The sequence below is a fragment of the Lethenteron reissneri genome, unplaced genomic scaffold, assembly GCF_015708825.2.
Source record: "Lethenteron reissneri isolate LAM-NWPU_2019-01 unplaced genomic scaffold, ASM1570882v1 scaffold_140, whole genome shotgun sequence".
NCBI lineage: Eukaryota > Metazoa > Chordata > Hyperoartia > Petromyzontiformes > Petromyzontidae > Lethenteron > Lethenteron reissneri.
The window spans coordinates 310,953-323,038 of record NW_026891113.1 but is presented as its reverse complement, the minus strand read 5'-3'; the positions used below and the strand labels follow the sequence as shown (position 1 = coordinate 323,038).

General features: G+C 41.3%; 1 pseudogene; it reads left to right on the top strand.

The window, feature by feature from the left end:
• The window catches only part of LOC133362195 (uncharacterized), a 426,135-nt pseudogene that overhangs the window by 148,331 nt on the left and 265,718 nt on the right, over positions 1 to 12,086 (top strand).

The following is a 12,086-nucleotide window of genomic DNA, read 5'->3' as shown; positions in this document are numbered from 1 at the left end:
CAAATTATTTCCCAACAGGAATTCAACTGTTAAAACATATTCTTAAAATCTAACACGTAAACGTCGATTTCCCCATTGACGTCCTTTTCGACTGAAGCTATTAGTCCAGAAGTCCAAGCCATCAAACACATGAAAAACGAACGTGCAATCCACGCACACTCTGAAACCTATTATTGAAAGTTATTTTGTTTATTACACAATGATAAAAAATTTTTTAAGAACATCTTCTTGGTTCTTTCAGTAAAGTCACGTAGAATAGAAAAAAATAAAATAAATAAAAACATAATAAAATATTATTATTTTATTATTTCCATTCTACGTGACTTTACCGAAAGAACCAAGAAGATGAATCCCTGCAGTCACGAAAGCTTTAAATCGAAAATTAAAGAACATGTTTGAAATATTGAGCAAAGTTGTGATCACAGTATTTCTCCAACTTTAGCTCAACAAAACCACTTAACCACGAGAGTAAAATTAGAAATTGAACCACCTCATTTCCTGTGCAATAATTACAACACATGCCACCTTCTAGCATAAGCACCAGCCATTACAGCAGGGAACTGTAGCCATGTGTATGTACATGGGTGTGTACTTCTCTGTGGGTACATTCGTGTGCATGTGCACTCGTGTATGTATGTACAATCGTGTGTGCTCACATATTTGTGTGTGTTGAAACGCAATCCCTGAGCATGCACACTACTGTATACGTGCAAATGTGTTTATGTATATTGCTGTGTGCAATTACACTGTGCATGTATCTACACCACGATGCATTTACACTCATTTGTGCATCTATACATATGTGTTGTATGTATAGATGCACAAATGGGTGTACTCCCTCGTGTATGCATGTGCACCCGTGTGTGTATGTGGTGTTGAATGCGGCACAACAACAGGGAACTACAGGGATGAGACTCCCCGCTCGTGGTGCTAAATTAATGAAAACAGCGCCACTGAGCGGACAGAGCCCCGCCCCTACAGCTCGTGCGTGTGACGTCACGAGTGTGATCAGCGGACAGCCACGATGCTGCCAGGTGAGGGTAAACTTGTGTGCTGGAGATGCTTCACCTGAAACTCGCATTCCACACGTGTTCGCTATGAACATTGTAGCAATAAGGGACGATTAGTCATCTTTAACATGTCAGGTCTTTATTGTTCTGCAAGAAAATTAAAGTTAAATCTCGTAGAAACACATGCACACTCGTGTGTGATTGCACACCGCTGTATAGACAGTCGTGTTTATAAGCACACTTGTGTGTGTATGTCTACTCGTCCGTGTTTTTTCAAGGAAGGATATGGTTGAAATAACGTACGATCAGTCATCTTTAAAACAATTCAGGTCTTTATTAATCTGCAAGAAAATTCACGTTAATACTCGTATTGAAATCTTTATTAAAACGCATGCTCAAACAGGAAGGAACTAGACAAATTATTTCCCAATTTCAACAGTTAAAACATATTCTTAAAATTCAACACGTGAACGTCGATTTCCCCATTGACGTCCTTTTCGACTGAAGCCATTCGTCCAGAAGTCCAAGCCATCAAACACTAGAACAACGAACGTGCAATCCACGCACACTCTGAAACCTATACTTTAAGTTATTTATTTATTACACAATGATAAAAAAAAATTAAAGAACATGTTTAAAATATTGAGCAAAGTTGTGATCACAGTATTTCTCCAACTTTAGCTCAACAAAACCACTTAACCACGAGAGTAAAATTAGAAATTGAACCACCACACAACCACTGCGCTTCACAACACATCAACAAGTAGTCCGATAGGACTACAAAGCACCACCTTAACGTGACGAAGTCTAGAATAAACTTTAACACGCAATTAGTTGTGAGAAGATGACATGGCACCTTCTACCATAAACACCACACATTTACCACTCCCGATGATACAACCACCAGACGAAGCAACGCATCTATAGAAGTATAACATTGTTGTCATCCTGAAATAAGTGAACACTTCTGGAAATTAAAAGGAATACGTTCATCTGAACACAGTATAGACCATTCACAACATCACTCTAGCTCGGAGTACTGGAAATCACTGAAAAAATATATCTTAGATACGCGAATATACACAATGCAACAGTTAACAGATGTACTCAATACGTTTGAGTTTTCAGAAACTCCACTACATCTAGCCATCTCTCCGGATCCAACTTCATGGGGTCGAAAGTTGAATTGTCGTCAGGACTCGTTACATCCACTACATTCAGCCATCTCTCAGGATCCAACTGCATAGGTTCGAAAGATGCATTTTTTTTCAGGACTCATTTCAGCACTTTGATGCTTGTTTCGGGGTGATGACTGTGAACATGTCCTCTCCCTCGTAGAGCAATTAAATGTCTTTTCACCCGAGTGTGTTTTCTGGTGCCTGTGAAGAGCTGACTTCCATGCAAATGCCTTCCCACAAAGAGAGCACCTGAATGGCTTCTCGCCCGAGTGTGTTTTTTGGTGATCTATAAGAATTGATTTCCGTGAAAATGCCTTCCCGCACACAGCGCAATTGAATGGTTTTTCGCCCGAGTGTGTCTTCTGGTGACTGTTAAGATTTGATTTATCCGCAAATGCCTTCCCACACACAGAGCAATTGAATGGCTTCTCGCCCGAGTGTGTTTTCTGGTGAGTGTTAAGATTTGATTTCAGTGAAAATGCTTTCCCACACACAGAGCAACTGAACGGCTTCTGGCCCGTGTGTGCGTGGCGCTGTGAATAGTTTATCTGCTCCATGTAACTGATTCTTCAGAGCAGAGTAACAGTCGCGGGTGTTGTTGAGAGTTAAAGGCACCCTCTAAGCTGCGTGGATGTCTGTCTCAAATCGCCAAGAAGCAAACTCTCACTAACGTCTAACCGACACACAGTAACGTCTCGTAAGTCGGGCTACACGCGACTACCAGTTTTATCCACTAACGAAGACACTTACTTGTTGATGCACGGCGTGTCGATGTCCCTGTAACCCGTCTGAAAGGTCGCCACGAACTCTCCCAGTCGCCAGGCAATTGTGCTCGCCAGGCTGGGTCTCGCAGGAGAAGCGAGGAGTTGAACGTCTATCCTCAGCGAAATCCCTCTCGAAATGGTCTTGAGGTCTGATTTTAAGCCCCTTATAACTCCCCTCTAGCATTCAAATCCTTTGTTCTCGTCTTGGATTATCATCGACTTTGCATTCAATTGTTAATTTTTACATTAACAATCCGCATATGTAGCAACATAGCTTAGCTAATCCGGCCATTGTAATTTAACCTTAATACATATGCATATCTCACTGCATAATTGTACGCTTCCGTTTAAATAACGATCTACATATCCATGCATAATTCAGTGCTTCGTGTTAATTTGCCAATATTCACCCGACAATGTCCTTTAAACTGATGCAAGTTTAGAGGATTTAACATCGACATAGAGTCTGAAGTATCAAAATGCTGATGTCCGGTTCGATTTCGACTAAGAGGTGCAAATGTATACTATACTGACTTTGTTTCATAAAATATATTTAAGTTTTTGTGTTGATATGAGCGCGTCAGTAAATCAATGTGATTTGTTTTATTTAATTCACGACAATTATTACGATTGCTGTCATACACTTTTATTGATAATCGAAATGGTATCGCTTGTAAGCGTGTGTGAGCAATGTCTTTCTCCAACTTTAGCTCAACAAGACCACTTAACAACGAGAGTAAAATCAGGAATTGGAACAACTCACAACCAATGCGCATCACACCACATCAACAAGTAATCCCATAGGACTACAAAGCGCCACCTTAACGTGACAAAGTTTGGAATAAACAAGACAGCACGCTCACATCATTTGCTGTGCAATAATTACAACACATGCCACCTTCTAGCATAAGCACCAGCCATTACAGCAGGGAACTGTAGCCATGTGTATGGACATGGGTGTGTACTTCTCTGTGGGTAAATTCGTGTGCATGTGCACTCGTGTGTGTATTTACACTCGTTCATGGACACGTGTGGGTCTGTACACGTGTGTGTATGTATGTACAATCGTGTGTGCTCGCAAATTTGTGTGTGTTGAAACGCAATCCCTGAGCATGCGCTCTGCTGTTTACGTGCACATGTGTTTATGTATATTGCTGTGTGCAATTACACTGTGCATGTATCTACACCCCGATGCATTTACACTCATTTGTGCATCTATACATATGTGTTGTATGTATAGATGCACAAATGGGTGTACGCACTCGTGTATGCATGTGCACCCGCGTGTGTATGTACAAAGCGGTGTGTATGCACATTCGTGCATTTTCCTACAGCACTGTGTATGTCCACTCGTGTGTGGGTGTGTGTACAAGGGAGTGTATATCTGGGGAGCGGTGGTGTAGCGGTTAGCGCGCTGCGCTATGAACCCGGTGACACGGGTTCGATTCCCGGTCACGGCCAACACCAGTGACGATTATCTGAACCGGTCCCGGGCCTCCCCTAGGTCGACTCAGCCTCAAATGAGTACCTGGTGCGGTGTGTAAACATTGCCACGAGGGAGACAAAGGCGGTCGGGCGTGGTGCTGGCCACCCACCCCCTCGTGTACCGTTGCGGCCTTCATAGGTGCTCGCTAACAGCACTTGCCCCTACAGTCTGTTAAGGCTATACGGGGGATCTTTATCTTTGTGTGTACAAAGCGGTGTGTATGCACAGTCGTGCATTTTTCTTCACCGCTGTGTATGTCCCCTCGTGTGTGGGTGTGTGTACAAGGGAGTGTGTATGTGTACTCGTGTAAGTATGTGTAGTGGAACACACAACTTATTATCATTTCGTGTCGTACAAAGAATTGAGGGGCAACGTGGTGATGAATGCGGCACCACAACAGGGAACTACAGGGATGAGACTCCCCGCTCGTGGTGCTAAATTAATGAAAACAGCGCCACTGAGCGGACAGAGCCCCGCCCCTACAGCTCGTGCGTGTGACGTCATGAGTGTGACGTCAAGAGTGTGACGTCATGAGTGTGACGTCATGAGTGTGACGTCATGAGTGCGACATCATGAGTGCGACGTCATGGGTGTGACGTCATGAGTGTGACGTCATGAGTGTGACGTCATGAGTGCGAATTCATGAGTGTGACGTCATGAGTGTGACGTCATGAGTGTGACGTCATGGGTGTGACGTCATGAGTGTGACGTCATGAGTGTGACGTCATGAGTGCGAATTCATGAGTGTGACGTCATGAGTGCGACATCATGAGTGCGACGTCATGGGTGTGACGTCATGAGTGTGACGTCATGAGTGTGACGTCATGAGTGCGACATCATGAGTGTGACGTCATGAGTGTGACGTCATGAGTGTGACGTCATGAGTGTGACGTCATGAGTGCGAATTCATGAGTGCGACGTCATGGGTGTGATAATAAAATAATTTTAGGAAGTAATTTGATTCTGATTTAAACGTATTATTTAATTATTTTATTTAAATAAAACATAATAATATTATTTTAGAAATGTTTTTTTTTATTTTCATTATTTTATTATTTTCCTTCTTCAATAAGGGACGATTAGTCATCTTTCGCATGTCAGGTCTTTGTGACGTCATGAGTGTGACGTCATGAGTGTGACGTCATGAGTGTGACGTCATGAGTGTGACGTCATGAGTGTGATCAGCGGACAGCCACGATGCTGCCAGGTGAGGGTCAACTTGTGTGCTGGAGATGCTTCACCTGAAACTCGCCTCCACGCGTGTTCGCTATGAACATTGTAGCAATAAGGGACGATTAGTCATCTTTAACATGTCAGGTCTTTATTGTTCTGCAAGAAAATTCACGTTAATACTCGTATCGAAATCTTTATTCATACGCATGCTCAAACAGGAAGGAACTAGGCAAATTATTTCCCAATAGGAATTCAACAGTTAAAACATATTCTTAAAATCTAACACGTAAACGTCGATTTCCCCATCGACGTCCTTTTGACTGAAGCCATTCGTCCAGAAGTCCAAGCCATCAAACACAAGAACAACGAACGTGCAATCCACGCACACTCTGAAACCTATTACTTTAAGTTATTTTGTTTATTACACAATGATAAAATATTTTCTAAGAACATCTTCTTGGTTCTTTCGGTAAAGTCACGTAGAATGGAAATAATAAAATAATAAAAATAAAACATCATAAAATATTATTATTTTATTATTTCCATTCGACGTCACTTTACCTGAAAGAACCAAGAAGATGAATCCCTGCAGTCACGAAAGCTTTAAATCGAAAATTAAGAACATGTTTAAAATATTGAGCAAAGTTGTGATCACAGTATTTCTCCAACTTTAGCTCAACAAAACCACTTAACCACGAGAGTAAAATTAGAAATTGAACCACCACACAACCACTGCGCATCACACCACATCAACAAGTAGTCCGATAGGACTACAAAGCACCACCTTAACGTGACGAAGTCTAGAATAAACTTTAACACGCAATTAGCTGTGAGAGGATGACATGGCACCTTCTACCATAAACACCAAACATTTACCAGTCCCGATGATACAACCACCAGACGAAGCAACGCATCTATAGAAGTATAACATTGTTGTCATCCTGAAATAAGTGAACACTTCTGGAAATTAAAAGGAATACGTTCATCTGAACACAGTATAGAGCATTCACAACATCACTCTAGCTCGGAGTACTGGAAATCACTGAAAAAATATATCTAAGAGACACGAATCTACACAGGGCAACAGTTAACAGATGTACTCAATACGTTTGAGTCTTCAGCCACTCCACTACATCCAGCCATCTCTCCGGATCCAACTTCATGGGGTCGAAAGAGGAATTGTCGTTAGCGCTGATTACATCCACTACATCTCGCCATCTTTCAGGATCCACCTGCATAGGTTCGAAAGATGCATTTTTTCAGGACTCATTGCAGTACTTTGAATTTCACCTTTTGATTTCACTTCACTATCATTGCGGATCTTCTGATGCTTGTTTCGGGGTGATGACTGTGAACATGTCCTCTCCCTCGTAGAGCAATTTAATGGCTTCTCACCCGTGTGTGTTTTCTGGTGACTGTGAAGATCTGACTTCCTTGCAAATGTCTTCCCACAAACAGAGCACTTGAATGGCTTCTCGCCCGAGTGTGTTTTCTGGTGACTGTGAAGATTAGATTTCTGTGAAAATGTTTTACCACAAATAGAGCACTTGAATGGCTTCTCGCCCGTGTGTGTTTTCTGGTGACTGTTAAGAGTTGTTTTCTCCGCAAATGCCTTCCCACAAACAGAGCACTTGAACGGCTTCTCGTCCGTGTGTGTTTTCTGGTGACTGTGAAGAAATGATTTCCGTGCAAATGCCTTCCCACAAATAGAGCACTTGAATGGCTTCTCACCCGTGTGTGTCTTCTGGTGACTGTGAAGATATGATTTCTCTGCAAATGCCTTCCCACACACAGAGCACTTGAACGGCTTCTCGCCCGAGTGTGTTTTCTGGTGAGTGTGAAGATTTGATTTCAGTGAAAATGCCTTCCCACACACAAAGCATTTGAATGGCTTCTCGCCCAAGTGTGCTTTCTCGTGCCTGTGAAGATTTGATTTCCATGAAAATCCTTTCCCACACAAAGAGCACTTGAACGGCTTCTCGCTCGTGTGTGCGTGGCGCTGTGGAGAGTTTATCTGCTCCATTTGACCGATTCTTCAGAGCAGAGCAACAGTCGCGGGTGTTGTTGAGAGTTAAATGCACTCTCTAAGCTGCGTGGATGTCTGGCTCAGGTCGCCAAAAAGCAAACTCTCACTAACGTCTAACCGGGACACGGTAACGTCTCGTAAGTCGGGCTACACGCGACTACCAGTTTTATCCACTAACGAAGACACTTACTTGTTGATGCACGGCGTGTCGATGTCCCTGTAACTCGTCTTAAGAGATCGCCACAAACTCTCCCAGTCGCCAGGCAATCGTGCTCGCCAGGCTGGGTCTCGCAGGAGAAGGGTAATCTGCAGAGCGAGGAGTTGATCGTCTATCCTCAGTGAAATCCCTCTGGAAATGGTCTTGAGGTCTGATTTTAAGCCCCTTATAACTCCCCTCTCGCATCCAAATCCTTTGTTCTCGACTTGGCATATCATGGACTTTGCATTCAACTGTTAATTTTTACATTAACAATTCGCATATATAGCAACATAGCTAAGCTAATATGTCCATTGTAATTAAACATTAATACGTATGTACATCTCACTGCATAATTGTACGCATAATTCAGTGCTTCCTGTGAATCTGCTAATATTCACCCGACTATGTCCTGTAAACTGCTGCAGGTTTAGAAGATTTAACAGCGACATACAGTTCGAAGTATAGAAATGAAGATGTCGAGTTTGATTTGGACTAAGAGGTTCAAGTTTATACTTTGCTGAACCTGTTTAATAAACCTATTTAATGACATTCGTGTTCAACATGGTGCTTCTAACAAACAAGTGTGTTATATAATAATTTACGTCAAACTTTGAATAATCATCTGAATGGTTTAGCTTGTAAGCGTGGTTTATAATAAAGTAACGCAAAAAAAACAATCGTCACCTTATAGTCTGTAACATACGACCTTCGGTGTGTATATACACCAGTGTGAATGTGCTCAATATTTTGTTAATGTTCAATATTTTGCACGTGTTGAATATTTTAGACGTATTTTTACGGTAATTGCATTGACTATTGAGGTGTTACCAGCCCCTCGCACCCGTCCAAAGACCTCGTGGGCCACTGTGGTGGCTACGAGCCTTCCCTCCGGGACATTGCTCACATCCACCACAGCGTTACCGTCCGACACCGTCAATGAATTGTTTTTGCAAAACTTTACTCGTGGCAGGGGATTGGCAAACAACAGGGAGTGCCTCCTTCTGATAAACAAAAAAACGAATGAAGGGGGCGTGGGAGCGTGGCGTAAGGTGTGGAAAGCTGTAAGTCACAGGTATCAATCGAATTGGGTCAATGACACCAGCACACAAATGGTGGGGTCGTTTGGAATGGTGTTGCATTGTTGAAAGATGAAGTTCTCCGACGTTGCATTTCATGAACTTTACATTCAATTGTTATTTTTGGAAATTATAATCTGCATATCTAGCAACAGAGCTTTGATAATCTTGCCATTGAGCTTAAGCCCGAATACATATATTCATCTCACCGCATAATTCGCGTTGATTTGCTAATATTCACCGTGCAATGTGCTGCAAAATGCTACCAGTTCAAAAACGTTACCAGGGAAATGCAGACTGAAGTATTAAAATTGTGATTTGGACTAAGAGGTGCAATTTTGTACTGACGTTGTTTTCTAAATATATTTAAGGACACTCGTGTTGAGCGTGGTGCTTCTAGAAAACGAGTGTGTTATGTCATAATTTATTTAATAAACTTGAATAATCATCTGAATGTTAAAGCTTGTAAGCATGTTTCTTTTTTTAAATGTCCATATTAGAGGTTTTTGGGTTAGATCGTGTATTTCGATTTAAAACTTTCGGGACTCCAGGGATTCATCTTCTTGGTTCTTTCGGTAAAGTCACGTAGAAGGGAAACAATAAAATAATAAAAATTAAACATAATAAAATAATTCTCACGACGGCTGCTTGGGTTGTGGCCGAAACGTCGTGAGAATTATTTTATTATGTTTTATTTTTATTATTTTATTACTTCCCTTCTACGTGACTTTACGGAAAGAACCAAGAAGATAAAGCGGTGTATATGCACATTCGTGTATGTATCTACACCTCTGTGTAAGTCCACTCGTGTGTGGGTGTGTGTACAAGGGAGTGTATACGTGTACTCGTGTATTATTGTTATAATATTGTGTCGTACAAATAATTTAGGGGCAACGTGGTAATGGATGCTGCACCACAACAGGGAACTGTAGCCATGTGTATGTACATGGGTGTGTACTTATCTGTGGGTACATTCGTGTGCATGTGCACTCGTGTGTGTATTTACACTCGTTCATGGACACGTGTGGGTCTGTACACGTGTGTATGTATGTACAATCGTATGTGCTCGCATATTTGTGTGTGTTGAAACGCAACCCTGAGCATGCACACTGCTGTATACGTGCACATGTGTTTATGTATATTGCTGTGTGCAATTACACTGTGCATGTATCTACACCCCGATGCATTTACACTCATTTGTGCATCTATACATATGTGTTGTATGTATAGATGCACAAATGGGTGTACGCACTCGTGTATGCATGTGCACCCGTGTGTGTATGTACAAAGCGGTGTGTATGCACGTTCGTGCATTTTCCTACAGCACTGTGTATGTCCACTCGTGTGTGGGTGTGTGTACAAGGGAGTGTATATGTGGGGAGTGGTAGTGTAGCGGTTAGCGCGCTGCGCTATGAACCCGGTGACACGGGTTCGATTCCCGCTCACGGCCAACACCAGTGACGATTATCTGAAATATTATTTCCGTGATTTCCAGTACTCCAAGCTAGACTGATGTTTCGGCCACAACGCAAGCAGACGTCTTCAGGTGGCTCTGTCTACTTGTCAGACCTGTTCTCCACCTGAAGACGGCTGCTTGCGTTGTGGCCGAAACGTCGTGAGAATTATTTTATTATGTGTTATTTTTATTATTTTATTATTTTCCTTTTACGTGACTTTACCGAAAGAACCAAGAAGATGAATCCCTGCAGTCACGAAAGTTTTAAATCGAAATAGAGTGATGTATAATGTGTTCAGATGAAAGCCTTCCTTTTAAGTTCCAGAAGTGTTCACTTATTTCAGGATGACAACAATGTTATACTTCTATAGATGCGTTGCTTCGTCTGGTGGTTGTATCATCGGGACTGGTAAATGTGTGGTGTTTATGGTAGAAGGTGACATGTCATCTTCTCACAGCTAATTGCGTGTTAAAGTTTATTATAGACTTCGTCACGTTAAGCTGGTGCTTTGTCGTCCAATCGGACTACTTGTTGATGTGTTGTGAAGCGCAGTGGTTGTGTGGTGGTTCAATTTCGAATTTTTCTCTCGTGGTTAAGTGGTTTTGTTGAGCTAAAGTTGGAGAAATACTGTGATCACAACTTTGATCAATATTTTAAACATGTTCTTAATTTTATTTTTTCATTGTGTAATAAATAAATAACTTTCAATAGTATGTTTCAGAGTGTGCGTGGATTGCACGTTCGTTGTTCTTGTGTTTGATGGCTTGGACTTTTGGACGAATGGCTTCAGTCGAAAAGGACGTCAATGGGGAAATCGACGTTTACGTGTTAGATTTTAAGAATATGTTTTAACTGTTGAAATTGGGAAATAATTTGCCTAGTTCCTTCCTGTTTGAGCAAGCGTATTAATAAAGATTTCAATACGAGTATTAACGTGAATTTTCTTGCAGATTAATAAAGACCTGAATTGTTTTTAAAGATGACTGATCATACGTTATTTCAACCATATCCTTTCTTAAAAAACACGGACGAGTAGACATACACACACAAGTGTGCTTATAAACACGACTGTCGAAACAGCAGTATGCATTCACACACGAGTGTGCATGTGTTTCTACGAGTTTTAACTTCAATTTACTTGCAGAACAATAAAGACCTGACATGTTAAAGATGACTAATCGTCCCTTATTGAAGACGGGAAATAATAAAATAATAAAAATAAAAAATTACATTTTTTTATAAAATTATTTTTATTATGTTTTATTTTTATTAAATAATAATAAAAAAATTCAACAGAATAAAATAACTTTATAAACATTATTTTATTATTTGTATTATTTCCCTTCTACGTGACTTTACCGAAAGAACCAAGAAGATGAAGAAGAAAATAAAACATAATAAAATAATTGTATTATGTTTTATTTTTATTATTTTATTATTTCCCTTCTACGTGACTTTACCGAAAGAACCAAGAAGGTTAATTTACTTGCAGAACAATAAAGACCTGACATGTTAAAGACGACTAATCGTCCCTTATTGCTACAATGTTCATAGCGAACACGCGTGGAGGCGAGTTTCAGGTGAAGCATCTCCAGCACACAAGTTGACCCTCACCTGGCAGCATCGTGGCTGTCCGCTGATCACACTCATGACGTCACACTCATGACGTCACACGCACGAGCTGTAGGGGCGGGGCTCTGTCCGCTCAGTGGCGCTG